The sequence below is a fragment of the Mixophyes fleayi genome, chromosome 8 (genome assembly GCF_038048845.1).
Source record: "Mixophyes fleayi isolate aMixFle1 chromosome 8, aMixFle1.hap1, whole genome shotgun sequence".
Taxonomy (NCBI): Eukaryota; Metazoa; Chordata; class Amphibia; order Anura; family Limnodynastidae; genus Mixophyes; species Mixophyes fleayi.
Window position 1 is genome coordinate 49,210,074 of NC_134409.1, and position 14,680 is coordinate 49,224,753.

The following is a 14,680-nucleotide window of genomic DNA, read 5'->3' on the forward strand; positions in this document are numbered from 1 at the left end:
GAATCACTTTCAATTTATTCTGTAACTTAAAGCATTTTATTTATTAAGTAGTTGGATAAAATATATACATATATATAATTGTAAAAGCAACATTTTCATTAGCTGCCATGCAGTTATGTAAAGAAGCCTGGGTTTGGTGACATGATGGTAGTTATAGAGAAAAAAATTCCATCCGCACTGGGTGTATAATCATCTAAGGGAAATTATAATTATTTTTTTTCCAAAATTTTGTAGATTCTTTCATTTCTACTCAGTTTAGTTTAAATGCATAAACCAAGAGGTGCATTCTGCCATACTTGAAATTTAACTCAATGAAAGAAGTGTGTAGGGGCACTCCATGGAGGTTTTCTAGCACATTAAAAATGTTCATCTTTATTGTACAGTATATCAATTAAAATGAATTCCTGAAAATCCTTAATCTGTGAACAGCAAAATATTAAAAACAAATATTATGATAAATTTGTAAAAAAGTATCAATAAAATGACAGTATAGACTATAATTCCAGTGTTGCCTCCGCTTGATTTTCACATATGTCTCGTATATAATAACATTCAATCTTCATTACTTACCTGAAAAATTAAGCATATGATGATGTTCATGCCCTTATCTTTAGAATAATTTAAGTATACCAATGTTTAGGGCTTTATTTGTCTTTGGGATTGAGGAACTTTGTTATAAATTTACACGACATGCATTCAATCAAAATTGTGCTTATACACCTATCCGCAACAACATCAAAACCACTAACAAATGAATGGCACCTGTCAAAGGGTGAAATATATTAGGCAGCAAGTGAACAGTCAGTTCTTGAAGCAGGAAAAATGGGCAAGCGTAAGGATCTGAGTGACTTTGACAAGGGCCAAATTGTGATGGCTAGACGACTGGGTCAGAGCATGTCCAAAAAGGCAGGTCTTGTGGGGTGTTCCCAGTATGTAGGGGTTAGTACCTACCAAAAGTAGTCCAAGAAAGGACAACTGGTGAACCGGTGGCAGGGTTATGGGCGCCCGAGGCTCACTGATGCATGTTGGTAGTGAAGGCTAATCCCTCTGGTCCAATCCCATAGAAGGTCTACTGTAGGACAAATTGCTGAAAAATTTAATGCTGGCTATGACAGAAAGGTGTCAGAACACACAGTGCATTATAACTTGCTGCATAGCTGGAGACTGATTAGAGTGCCCATGCTGACCCCTGTTCACCGCCGAATGCGCCTACAATGGGCACGTGAGCCCCAGAATTGAACCATGGAGAAATAGAAGAAGGTGGCCTGGTCTGATGAATCACGTTTTCTTTTACATCATATGGATGGCCGGGTGCGTGTGCCTTGTTTACCTGGGGAAGAGATGGCACCAGGATGCACTATGGGAAGAAGGCAAGCCAGGGAAGGCAGTGTGATACTCTGGCCAATGTTCTGCTGGGAAAGCTTGGGTCCTGGCATTCATGTGAATGTTACTTTGACATGTACCACCTACCTAAACACTGTTGTACACCAAGTACATCCCCTCATGGAAACAGTATTCCCTGATGGCAGTGGCCTTTTTCAGCAGAATAATGCACCCTGCCACACTGCAAAAATTGTTCAGTAATGGATTGAGGAACATGACAAAGTGTTCAAGGTGTTAACTTGGCCTGAAAAATTCCCCAGATCTCAATTTGATTGAGCATCTGTGGGATGTGCTGGAAAAACAAGTCTGAGCCATAGAGGGTCCACCTCGCAACTTACAGGATGTAAAGGATCTACTGCTAATGTCTTGGTGTCAGATACCACAGGACATCTTCAGAGATCTTGTGGAGTTCACGCTTGACGGGACAGAGCTGTTTTGGCGGCACTAGGGGTACAGGACTACACAATATTAGGCAGGTGGTTTTAATGTTGTGGCTTATCGGTGTATATGCAGGTCTTTCACGATAAAAGGTTTAACATCTTTCAGGTGACTGCTTATTGTAAATTTACACTATAAGCATACAGTCAAAAAGTGCCTGACTATACTGGTCTTTGACCTTTCAGATAACTTTAAGATCTTTAAAGGTTCTCACTGGCAGTCTTATTTTATTTGCAGACTCAATAGAATTGTTGGGGTGTGGACGAGTTTGGGGTTTCCTTCACTAAGGGGGGTATTCAATTGACGGCGGAATCGCCGAAAATCCTGCGCTCAAAAAAATATTACCGTTAATCTTGCCCACATCTAGCCCTATCCACATCATGGTCTCGGTATATTGCAAACCTCTGCTCACCATGCTTATTGTTCCCATCTGCCCCTTTTGTCTGTTATCTCCTCCTTTTAGAATGTAGACTCTCTCAGGCAGTGTTCTCTACCATATGTCTCATGTCTGTACTCTATGTGTCATGTCTGCCCACTCTCCGTCCTCCTCTCTGTCCCTGTTTTGACTTGTGCTTTACTGTTTTTGTTTGCAATGTGACTTGTTAATTTAAGTGCATCCATGCATTTATTATTCTGTTTATCTGTACCTAATGTTCTTATCTGTATGTACTTATGTTTTGTTGTAACCTCCTATGTTTGGTTCTGCATAAGCCTTGTGGCTCCTTACAAATAAAATATAGTAATAATAATAATGCCTACAATAGAGTTCGACAATTTTGAAGCCAGCAGGATTTAGTTGTATCTGCCTGTTCATTTCCTGTATATGAATCTTAAATCTAAAGTGACTTAGGCAATTTGAAACCAGCAGATATTCATTTGTCTCTGTTTGTAATCAGTATAACTGTGCGTTCTTTAGGTTGTTATTTCCACCATTCATCCGTAGCTTTCATTCATCAGTTCTAGTCCTCAATCGTCGGATTCTAAGTCCTAGGTAAAGGTATTCAAGGTAAAACATCCATTCATGAACATATTCACACTTGTAAGATTCTCAAGAGTAATTTAGGCAACACACTGGCAAAACATTGATGCACATTTCATTGAGTAACAGCTTTAACGCTGGTGGTTATAATTTATTTCCATGCTACGGACTTCCTAAACATTACATTTTGCTTTTAGCCCAAAAAAATAAATAGAAGCTTTAGTCTGACTCTTGCGTGGTCCATTGAATTTTTGTACTGATATGAAATCAAAAGTCTCCAGTGGGTATTACCAGACATACTTCCACAATAAAATCCACAGTGGGTGTGCTCAGTTGCAATTATTTATATTGCCGCTATGCCAGGATCTGCATGAAGGACATATACTCATTACATACTGATGCAAAAAGCATGTTCACTTGTTAGATTTCAGCCTACAGCCTCAATTGCAACCTTTTTCTGCCATTCTGTGGATGTCCTGGTCTGACATTCGTATGACAGATCGTATACCTCCCTGTTTAGACCTTGGACCGTTTAACTGCTTGTCCTTGGTAAATCACTTTGATTTGATACACATGAAGTATTTAATCACACAAGCTGTCTCATTATGAACATCAGTTGTTTGAACCTTCAATTGGTTACCATCAACACCGGATCTTGGTTTATTCCCATTATAATCTGCATCTGCTTCACCGTAAGAAGAAATATTAACTACTTCGGGGTCCAGATAGAGGTTGTTGATACACTGTTGATAATGGCAGACTCCAGTTCTTTTTAAAAACCTGTTCATGTAGTATTGACCCAATTCGTGCACTCATAGCATTTGCACATGATCGACCCATATTCTGGAACCACCAATTGCTTGAGACTAAGGAGTAAATGTATCTATTGGCAGTCATTTAAAACCACCAATTCTCTGTGGTTTGCCGTCATTTTTGAAAGCGGAAGTTTTATTAAATGCAAAACCTGATGGGGTTTTCTTTTTAATATAATGCCATTTTAAAAAGTGACGGCAAACCGCCAAGTGATACATTTACCCCTAAATATCCACTCTACTGACTTTTATATTTTGATTTTTTTTTTTAGAGGGCCATGGCAGTAGTGACTGTGTGTTAGGCTGCCCTAAACTCTGACACAAGTATAGACATTTAGGGATAATTATGCACCATAATTTTGCAGGTGAACAGCAGACACCTTAAGTAACGAGGCCAAAAAAGAAAAATGAGTAATGTACAGGGCTAGCAGAAGCTGTGGAAAAGAAATTGGCCAAAGTCGATATGCCTAAAACACTTAAAGAACTAGTACATCTGGCTATCCAGAATGTTAGGTGCTACTGGGACTGCCAGGTAGCTCCAGTTTTCATAATAGTTTATTTGTGTCTCCCTAAATTCCTTCCTCCGGTCTGTAATTTACATGACCCTACACCTCTACCTTTCCCTTTATCTTTATATCATCCAAAGCCGACACATATAAAACAAAGGCAGCCTTATGTCCTGGTTGTGGGTATCTGGTACAGGGGCAAACGCAGGATTTGTAGAGAGGGGTTTCCACACCAGCCATCAGTGGGCATGACCAGCATGCATGGGGGCGTGGCTATAATTTTAGACAGTGCTTTGCTGCTCTCTAACTCTTCCTATCCCCATAATATACATAAGCAATGCTGCGTGGACTACTGTTAGGTGCACACAGCTCTCCCTTTTCAAGCAGAGTCGTGGGAAGCGGGGGCAGGGTCCAGCCACCTCAATTATACAGTGCCCCAGGCTTGGAGGGGGGTTTCCAGACACTAGGACCCCCTCCCCCCCCCCCCGGTTTGCCTATGCGGTACCTCTACAAGTTCAGAATCACTTAGGCAAACAAGTCTAAGGGCTAGATTTACTAAGCTGCGGGTTTGAAAAAGTGGGGATGTTGCCTATAGCAACCAATCAGATTCTAGCTGTTATTTTGTAGACGGTACTAAATAAATGAAAGCTAGAATCTGATTGGTTGCTATAGGCAACATCCCCACTTTTTCAAACCCACAGCTTAGTAAATCTAGCCCTAAAAGTACAAGTGTAGATTATTTTATATAGAAATTGGAGAACACTAGCTAGCAAATCTAAACTTACCCTGCAGGTTTTAATTCAATGTCTATTAAGTGTGAACATGGGTGGTGTTGTATGGTGGTGCAGTGCAATAGTTGTCACATTGAGTTGTGCACCAGAACAAAATAGAAACACTTTATTTACACTCCTTCTCCACTCCAGCACAATACTTGGGTTGCTAATGGTAAAACAAGTATATACATCTGTTTCCTCCTGCATCTCTCATCTCCTCCTGCACAAATCTTAAACAGTTGTTCAGTTGCCAATATAACAGTTCACATACTTACTCCTCCTGCACAGCTCTCCTGGCTAGGATCAATAGTTCCACACATAGTCTGCAGCCAAACCTTTCCATGTTCTCTACAACAGGGTCACTTAGCCCTCCTCTGTGGGGGTAAGAGTCCATATAATTGGCTCTGGCACAATTTCTGGAGCATTCTCAGCCGCAACTCACATCTCCTCTGAGGGGGTAATATCACCCACTTGGATCTGCCACTGTCTCTGGTGTACTCTTAGCCACTATTAAGCCCTACACCAATGTAGCTGGTGGAGGGCTGAAACACAATGCTGCCTCTCTGCTCCCAGCAGCACACCCTACTCCATAGGGTCTCTCTCTTTTAAATGGGCAGCTTAGCTTGGGCTGTTCACCTAGGTTAATTTACTATGGACTCACAGGCACGGGCTGCTACTGTCACTTCACCCCTTCCTTTCCATCTATGAGTTTGGGGGACTCTCCCTCCTCAGAAACTTATAAATCACTATATTTCTTTTATCTCTCTTATTACTGCTCCTCCATTACTATTACCATTCCTTCACATTCTCTTTCTCCCTGACTGAGCTCACTACCTATCATATAGTTATATACTATAGTAATTTAGTATATTTCCCATTAACTGAGCTCACCTCTCTATCATAATTAAATTCTGAGGTAATTACTCCTTCAAATCTGTTCAGTTACGCTCCTCTGTCAGTTTTTCAGTTTCTCTTTTAGCTCTAACAGACTTCTGCTGTCTATTCTGTCTCTCTGGCACCTCCTAACCTTGTTCTCTATCACCCACGTGTTGTTGTAATTTTAAATCTGTTCCTTCTTTATCAGAACACGGTCTCATTTCCATTTATCTGTTTCTTACACCTCTTATTCTTTATTCTGTGCTTTCCATTATTTTCAACATTTCATTCGTATTCTCTCTATCACAATGTACATTGGCCCTCATTGCAGCAGGCCACAGACCTGCTTCTTTCCTGGTCCCCGTCTGTCACTCTTACCACTTTTGCTGTGATCAGCTCATCCAAGCCCTTGAGGCTTTTACCTTTTTCTGCTTGTGTCTTAAGCTCAGTTTCTGTTTGTCTGGATCCTGGAATGTTGGGGCCATGTTTGGAAAGAAGGAGTGGAACATGAAATATGGAAAGTCTAGCAATGAGTGAACGCTCTAGCCCAGTGTTTCCCAAACCCAGTCCTCAGGGACTTCTAACAGTGCATGTTTTCCATATCTCTCTGCTGGAGCACAAGTGTATTCATTACAGACTGACATATTTTGAAAGATCCACTGGTGGTACTAATTATTTCACTTGTGAACTGGAAAACATGTACTGTTGGGCGTCACTGAGGACTGGGTTTGGGAAACACTGCTCTAGGGCTTCATACCTCACCCAGGCCAGACATCAAATCAATAGCACCCACATCTTATAATTAGGTCTGCTTGCCACCAACCAGCCCTGCAATTAAATTAATAGCATTCACATTTATTAAATAGACCTGTTTCCCCCAACATGCCCTAACATTAAATTAATGGTAGTCTTAATAATTAAATACACATATTTCCTCATCAAAATCCAACATGTTAGAAAATTAGTATTCAAGTTTAGTAATTAACCTATTTTCCCCCAAACTGCTCTAACATTAAGTAATTAAAATTCACATTAATAAAGAGCTCTATTTTCTCCACAAAGTCTGCCAAATTTAATTATTAGCTCCCAAACTACCCAAGAATGAAATAAATAGTGCCATCACCCTGCCTTAAATTAATAGGCACTAACATTACACCACTTTTAAATAAAATAGTCACCATCATAAAATAAGTTGCACCACCAATGAATTAATAGCTCCAACCCATTATTAAATGAGTATCACCTGCCCTCATCATTAAATTAATACCCAGGTTCTGCCACCATTATAGTAAAAGCCCCCCCACCTTCATGCCCCCAACACTTACCTTCTTCAATCCGGCACTCTGAGTTGGGGAGACAGAGTCCTGTGTTTGTGCCCCGTGTCCCACATGTGTTAGGGGTGTTAGAGGTCAGAGGAGGATAGAGGTGCAGGTTTAAATTATCAATTAGCTTTGGCTGACGACGGTTTCAGGCAACAGCCCCCCCTCCCCCGCACCAAGTTCGTGCCTGCCCTTGGGTTTTAGAGGCAGGGCCACACATTCAGTCACTGGGAGGTATGAATAACAATACAATGTAACAGTAAAATATAACAAATATACTTTAATCTTTAATTTAATAAAGTCCTACAGCAACTTTTCACACTATCTTTAACAAACAGACACAGGGACCTATTGGTGTGCATTTCAGTCAAGCATGGGGTGTTTAAGATAACATCACCCCCCTAGCTGAGACAAGAGTCTATTTATATATGATCTTCTCTGTGCAGATTTGCGCAAAAATAGATACCAATAATGAAAATAAAATTATAACTGTGGAACCCACCTGGCAACCTTTAAGAACAGTGTAATTGTAACATAAAGCACACATAGGGTAATACATTTTAACTTAAGCAATTTAGTAGTGGTTGATGAGAGGGGATGCTTAGTGGGCTCAACCTTTATTTTAACAGATCTGCCTGGCACCCTGCTCTCGCCATAGATACATTTACTGCTTTAAATTCATATGGGAGTCTCTCTCTCTCTCTCTAGACTACCTTTCAAAATAAACATTTTGAAAATCTACTTTAATTTAGCACATGTAAAATAGCACACTCAGAGCTTCATTTCCAAGGTGCAAAAGCCTACATATGCACCACACACATTTCATTTTAAATGCATTTAAGGGCAGTAATAACCCATTTCATCTAGATGGTAATCTGGTCTGTAGCCAGAATCTGCTGATCCCAGGATTTATATGGTTTTGTTCCCTTTCCCCCTATTTTAGTTCTTGTCAAACTCTGGATCGAAAAGCCATATAAAGGGACTTATTTTAGTAATGATGAAAAAAGGGATCTTCCAAAAAAATGCCTTTTTAGCCTGCCATCTATGCTTTTCTCCTGTTGGCGGCTCACAAACATCATCATCATCATCATCACTTATTTTATATAGCGCCACTAATTCCGCAGCGCTGCAGAGAGAACTCATTTACATCAGTCCCTGCCCCATTGGAGCTTAATGTCTAAATTTTCTAACACACACACACAGACATAGAGACTAGGGTCAATTTGATAGCAGCCAATTAACCTACTAGTATGTTTTTGGAGTGTGGGAGTAAACCGGAACACCCAGAGGAAACCCACTCAAACACGGGGAGAACATATAAACTCCACACAGATAAGGCCATGGTTGGGAATTAAACTCATGACCCGAGTGCTGTGAGACAGAAGTGCTAACCACTAAGCCACCGTGCTACCCAATAATGGGTTTGAACTGAGTAGTTGTGAACAGCTTTTTTTTTGCTGAAAATGATCGGGTGATTCTGTAGTGGGAACCAGGGCTGCTGAGTGTAAGTAATCTTGGATTCTGGTGCCACATCTTGGTACACACCCCAGGCTACATTCACAGCCTTAGTTTGTGACCACATGGGCCAATAGGAAGCCATTGGTCCACACCATCCCTTGACCCAGCCTTTAATATGGCTCAGCTGGAGTCCATATCCACTCCCAATCAGAGAATCTGTGTCAGGTACTGTCCCCGCACTCTCAGGAAGTGCCAGGGATGGTACGCATCTATACCTGGTAGTCGCCGGCGCATGCGCAGAGTCATGACGTCCTCATTTGTAGGCAATGGGACGCTCGACTCTGCTTTCTTTTCGGCGGTCAGCTGATTTTGACCGCGGACCCCGCTGCCACCAATGAGGAAACATCATTCCCTATATAAAGGAGGCTCTGGCACCCTTTGTATCAAGGTTCTCTTTTGCTCCAGCACTGGTATCTGCATTTCTGCATCAACCGTCCTTTGGCTTTGACCCGGCTCACCTGACCCTGTTCTTGGTATCTCCTTGGGTATATTTTGGATCTTCTGGCTTGACCTTGGGTTTCCTGACTCCGCCTCAGTCTGCTCTTTTGGTTTCCATTCTCTCGCACAGTTCCGACCTGGATAGTACGCCCTTGCCTATCTCTTCACCTCTCTGGTGACTACCTGGGAGGGCCGCGACCTGCGTTTCTCTTCCGCGAAATCCAAACCTTCTTGCGGGAGTCCCTGGTGAAGACCAGGGGCACGTTTAGACTCCATGCCTCCCGCAGTAGCAGTGCCAATACCAGAGGGTGGGTCCATTCTCACGGCTAGCGTGACAATCTGCAGGAAAGGAGCAAAGAACTGTTAGATACAATCTGCTGTCCTTTAATAGTTCATAAGTGCATGGGCAGAAACAAATCAAATTTGAATCCAAACTAAAAATCCAGACAATGATGTATATGTTTAAGCATAGAAGGGATGATGTAGAGTTGGACATAAGTCCAAGTTCTAAGCACAAAATGCGCGTTTCATTACTGCACATGCACAGAATGTACGTAAAAAATCTCTATACAGACTTATACATATCTCTCTGATGCACCTCTCTACTTAGGTAGAATGGGGAAGGGAAGGGGTGGGCTACAAAGCCCGGGTACAGTATGGTCATTTTGCGCACCCTACATTATGTGCATGATTTTGCCGATACCATCCTAGGCTAGGAGCGCTTGTGCTGGTAGTACTTTTTTTTTTGGGGGGGGGCATACTTTTTAAATATCATACTCCTCTATCACAATTTACTTACTATGAAGCCTCACAGGTATAATTGTTGCTCTGCATACCATGCAAATATTATATTTTTTCGGACACAATTTACACCTATGGTTTTGCCATAAATTGCGTCCAACTCTACCACAGGACAGAGGCCTATGTGGCATTGTAAAGATCTTTCTTTAATCTTTTTGAGTTCCTCTTTCTTTCTTTTTAAGTTACCTGTTTCATAAGTATAATAAAGCATATTTCTAAATTCAGGATAATGAGTTTACATAAAAAGGAGGAAACTTGCACAATGCAGTAACCTTTAACAATAAATCAGCTACTTGCTTCCATTGTTTACTAAACCTGTGCACCAGTAGAGAAGGATACAAAGCTATTATGAAATGAAAAGGTTGAGTTATATGTTTAAGCACGTCAGTGAAATTCAAAAGATAAGTCATTTTTATCTTTTTGAGTTCCTCTTAAGTGGGTTTTTAAGTTTCCTGTTTTCATAAGCATGTTCCTAAATGCAGGTTTATTTATTTACTAATTCAAACTGGGGGTATTTACTAAAATAGGCGGAAGTTGGCACCATTCAGTTACAAATAGCATCATATAATCAGGCACTGCCTTCTAATGCTGTCTTGCAGAGTAGACTGATTAAAGCTTTTGTACAAGATCATACTCTGCTGATTCTAGATGTTTAGATTTACATGGCTTCAGGCCCGTAACTAGGGCTGTGCGACAGGGGGCGACTGCCCAGGGCGCAACGCTGAAGGGGGGCGCAATTTAGGAATATTTTAGGTTAATTTGGTTAAAATTGAGGGCTAGGGGGGCAGCATTTGCCTTTATCGCCCCAGGCGCTAGAATTCTAAGATACGGCTCTGCATGGCTAGTCTATGATCTATAATTATGCCTAGATCATTCTTCATCTTGGATTCTTCCAATTCTGTGCTACTTTAGATGTAAGTTACCCCACCTACTTGTAAGCATAAGGCATCTTGAATGCCTCTATGTGATAATTGTCCAATCAGAGCAGTATCACAAAGTATGTGCATTGCTGGAAGGCCAATCATCAGGATGGGTTGCCTATTGAACTGAATAGGAATGGGAAGCAAATCAGCAGTATTTTATGGATCTTTTATCATTCCACACATGGGCTTTTGAGTGTTGCTGGTACATGGGTGTAGCACTGGTGAATATTATCTCTTATCATCAAACAGTACAAAAATAGAGCATGTTAATAAGCAGACGATCAGCCAAATGGGTAACAGTAAATATTGGCACAATTAGGCTGCTGCAGAATATAGAGCAGAAGAACATACAGAGGCTCTCCAACTGAACTACTCTCCCAGCACTCCACAGGTTGCATAAGCCTGATATATAGCCATATTGTACACTTATATAAAAGTTAACTTTTGCAGTTCTAGTTTTGTGGGTAATAGTTTACCACCCATCTTAATTGGTCACATATTGTAAGTAACTGTACTCCACCATAAGATTATTATCAAACTTGCCATTAGCACTTTAAGTAGTGCAATCACACTTTTATTTCTTAAAGTAATAACAACAAGTATGTTGGCCACAACAGTGATAGTATTACATCATACTGCCATAAAAATGTAAATAATTTATTAGGCAATCCTGGTACAATTAACAAATAGAAGCTTGTTGGAGCGCTCCAGTACATGCAGCCTTATTCGAATAAGATCACAACAAAAAATTTCCGGTGTATACACTTTGATCAAGCAAATATCAATATAAATACAATATAGTCTGTAGAATAAAACAGGGATGTAATTTTCACTCATGTGTAATGTTTTGTCAGCATAACAAAAGAAGTTTCCAAGCTACACGGTATGTGATTTCATATAGTGTACTTACACTTAAGGTGAATTTAACCAACGTCGAGATGGGGAGATTGTGTGCATGTTCTCTTTTATTTATGTGACTTTCATTCTTGTAGAAAGAACAACCGTACTTTGGGGCCATTTACTAATTAACAGGGTTATGATCCATTATCCTCTGTCATCGCAATGATTTTTGGTAATCATTTATTAAAATATCATCCTGGCACTGCGCACCTGAGAGGAGGCTGTCCTGGCGATGATTTACCTTAAAATTCCCATTGTTTGTTTCTCCTTTCCGGTCACTATGACCTAAGGTCGCCCATGCGAGGAGACATTCTGCCATAGTCGCCGGGGGGGGGGAGAGATCAGGTAAAATGCGGTGAGGGATCCAAATAGCACGGTGGCGTAGTGTTTAGCACTTCTGCCTTACAGCACTGGGGTCATGAGTTCAATTCCCGACCATGGCCTTATCTGTGAGGAGTTTGTATGTTCTCCCCGTGTTTGCGTTGGTTTCCTCTGTGTGCTCCGGTTTCCTCCCACACTCCAAAAACATATCGGTTAATTGGCTGCTAACAAATTGACCCTAGTCTATGTCTGCCTGTGTGTATATGTTAGGGAATTTAGACTGTAAGCCCCAATGGGGCAAGGACTGATGTGAGTGAGTTCTCTGTACAGTGCTGCGGAATATTGCAGCGCAGATAATGGTGATATCTGCTGCAATCCTATTTTTTTTAATAAAACAACGTTATTTAACAATGCAGAATTTTAAGCTCTTAGGAGTTTGAGAAATAAGCCCCTTTAGTTTTATGTTATCTAGTGTTTGGATCTGAATTTCCTTGTGTCCATCTTGGCTTGTTACTCAAGTAGTGAAACAGGGAAAGTTCTCAGTTAAAAATATTAAAAACAATAAAACAACACATCCATATAATGTTAGACAAGTCTCATTACTGCTGCTCCAAGCTAAATCAGCTTATATCAGGACAATCAGTGTGGGATGTACCGTAAAAATCACATTTATTACAATAACAGAGTAAATCCTAGCGAGATATAGCAAGTCTCATTACCGCAAAGCAAAAATGTAGATTGCTATAATTTGCGGTTAAAGTTGAGCAATCAATTGCGTGTTTCTCTTAGGACATAAGAATTAAAGTATAGACACTTCAGTACAACCAACGAGTTTCAACCCTTGGCGGGTCTCTTTTCAACGTATGGGGTGTGTTGGAATAAGATTACTTAAATTGTGTCTGCTGATTAAAGCTATATGTGTAGCAGTTGCTTTTTGTAGTGATTGAAATAGAGCTAATAAACGGAGAGTATTTGAACCTTTAGTATGCAAACTGTAAAGCTGATTTCAATCACTAGATAGTCAAACATTATATACAATCGTACATCTATTATAAATTGTCAATGCAACAATGAATATATAAATACATATGTAAACGGACATTCAAGCTGCAATGGTAGAGTTCCATTGTAACAACATAATGAATTAGACATGTGAACAAGAGCGCAAAGCATTAGGGCTTGCAATTATGCAATACAGAGATTACATTATTATATAAAAGAAACACTTTGATACAAAAAACACAACATACATAACATAAAGCAAAAATTCATCTTCCAAAGTAATGAAAATGTGGTAGAATATACATTGTCACTAATTACTGCTCAGCATAATGGACTGAGAAATCCAGGTATCATATATGGGATCATAATGACACACTTGTGGCCTCTACAGAGCACAATAAGCTGAGCACTCCTACTATAATATGTGTTAGTTTCATAACTGTCTATGTTTCAGTTCTTGGGACTATAGGCAGTGGGGGAACTACCGTCTGAGCCGCCAATGCGTTGGGGGCCAGTGTTAAAGAGGGGCTGTCCGCTCAAGAAGTGAAAGCCGAAATGGGGCTTCACTACTCATGCACCAGACCCTATGCATGCTCAAAAGGCTGTGCAGGGGTCTCCGAAGCAGACTGCTGCCCCACCCCCCCTTCAAAATTTTGCTATGGGGCCTGGTTATTGTGCGTTACATCCATGACCAATGGCTCCTCATCACATGGATGAAGACTTGATAGACACTTAAGTGTGCAGCTATCACTAGTCTCTCTCCTGCTGTCAATGACAGCGTGGGAATTAAGTATGAGGACCAGCAACCAATGTAGATTGATTCCTGGCACTGTAGAATGTCTGCAAGTGATTGTACTGAGTGCTGTATGCAAAATGCACTTATGCGCTTTTGAATACAGAAGAAGCTGGGGATACTTGAAGTGGATCGTAATTTTTGCTACTATATACATGTATGACCTAATAGTAGTTGCTGTTTAGTTCAATTTAGAATAAATCTATTAGTGCCTAAAACAGGGGAGACCTGTTGATGTCTTCTGTGATACTCTCCATGGACTTTTTTAGATTAAACAATAAAAAAACCAAAAACACTATTAATAATAATGATGTTGAAAGATAATTATTATATAGTGCCCTATTGGTTTAGCAATCAGTTGACCTGAGTCTTGCCTAAGTCTGGGTACACATTGAAGCATTTTCGTCAAATAATAATCGGGCTAATCAGCCAACACACGACCGTTTGGTCGGAAGTCGGGTTAGTGTCACGACAGTCGAATGTCGTTCCAAAGTGTTGATTGTTGGCTCATTTGGTTGGTCGTATTGTTTAATATTTTCTGACCAATCAACTGACGATCATGTAGTGTGTATGCATCATGCTCACGGTCTCCATAGAGTTTACAGAGTCGTGTTCTTTTCCGCCGATGCTAGTAATGAATGTCCCAGTGAATAAAATAACAAGGCATTTTAATCAGTGTGACAATGTGACAAGAATGAATGAATGAATATTGTGCTGTCATTCTCTGAAGACTAGAGGACCAGATGAAGAGCAGTGTCAGTGTGTATGCATGAATCGCCAGACTGATCGGACCTTCAGTCGTAGGTACAATCGTTTGAGAAAACACGTCATTCTTCAGTGTGTACCTAGCCTAACAGGTGATCTGACCCTGTGTAGTGGGCGTAACTGATAATAGAAT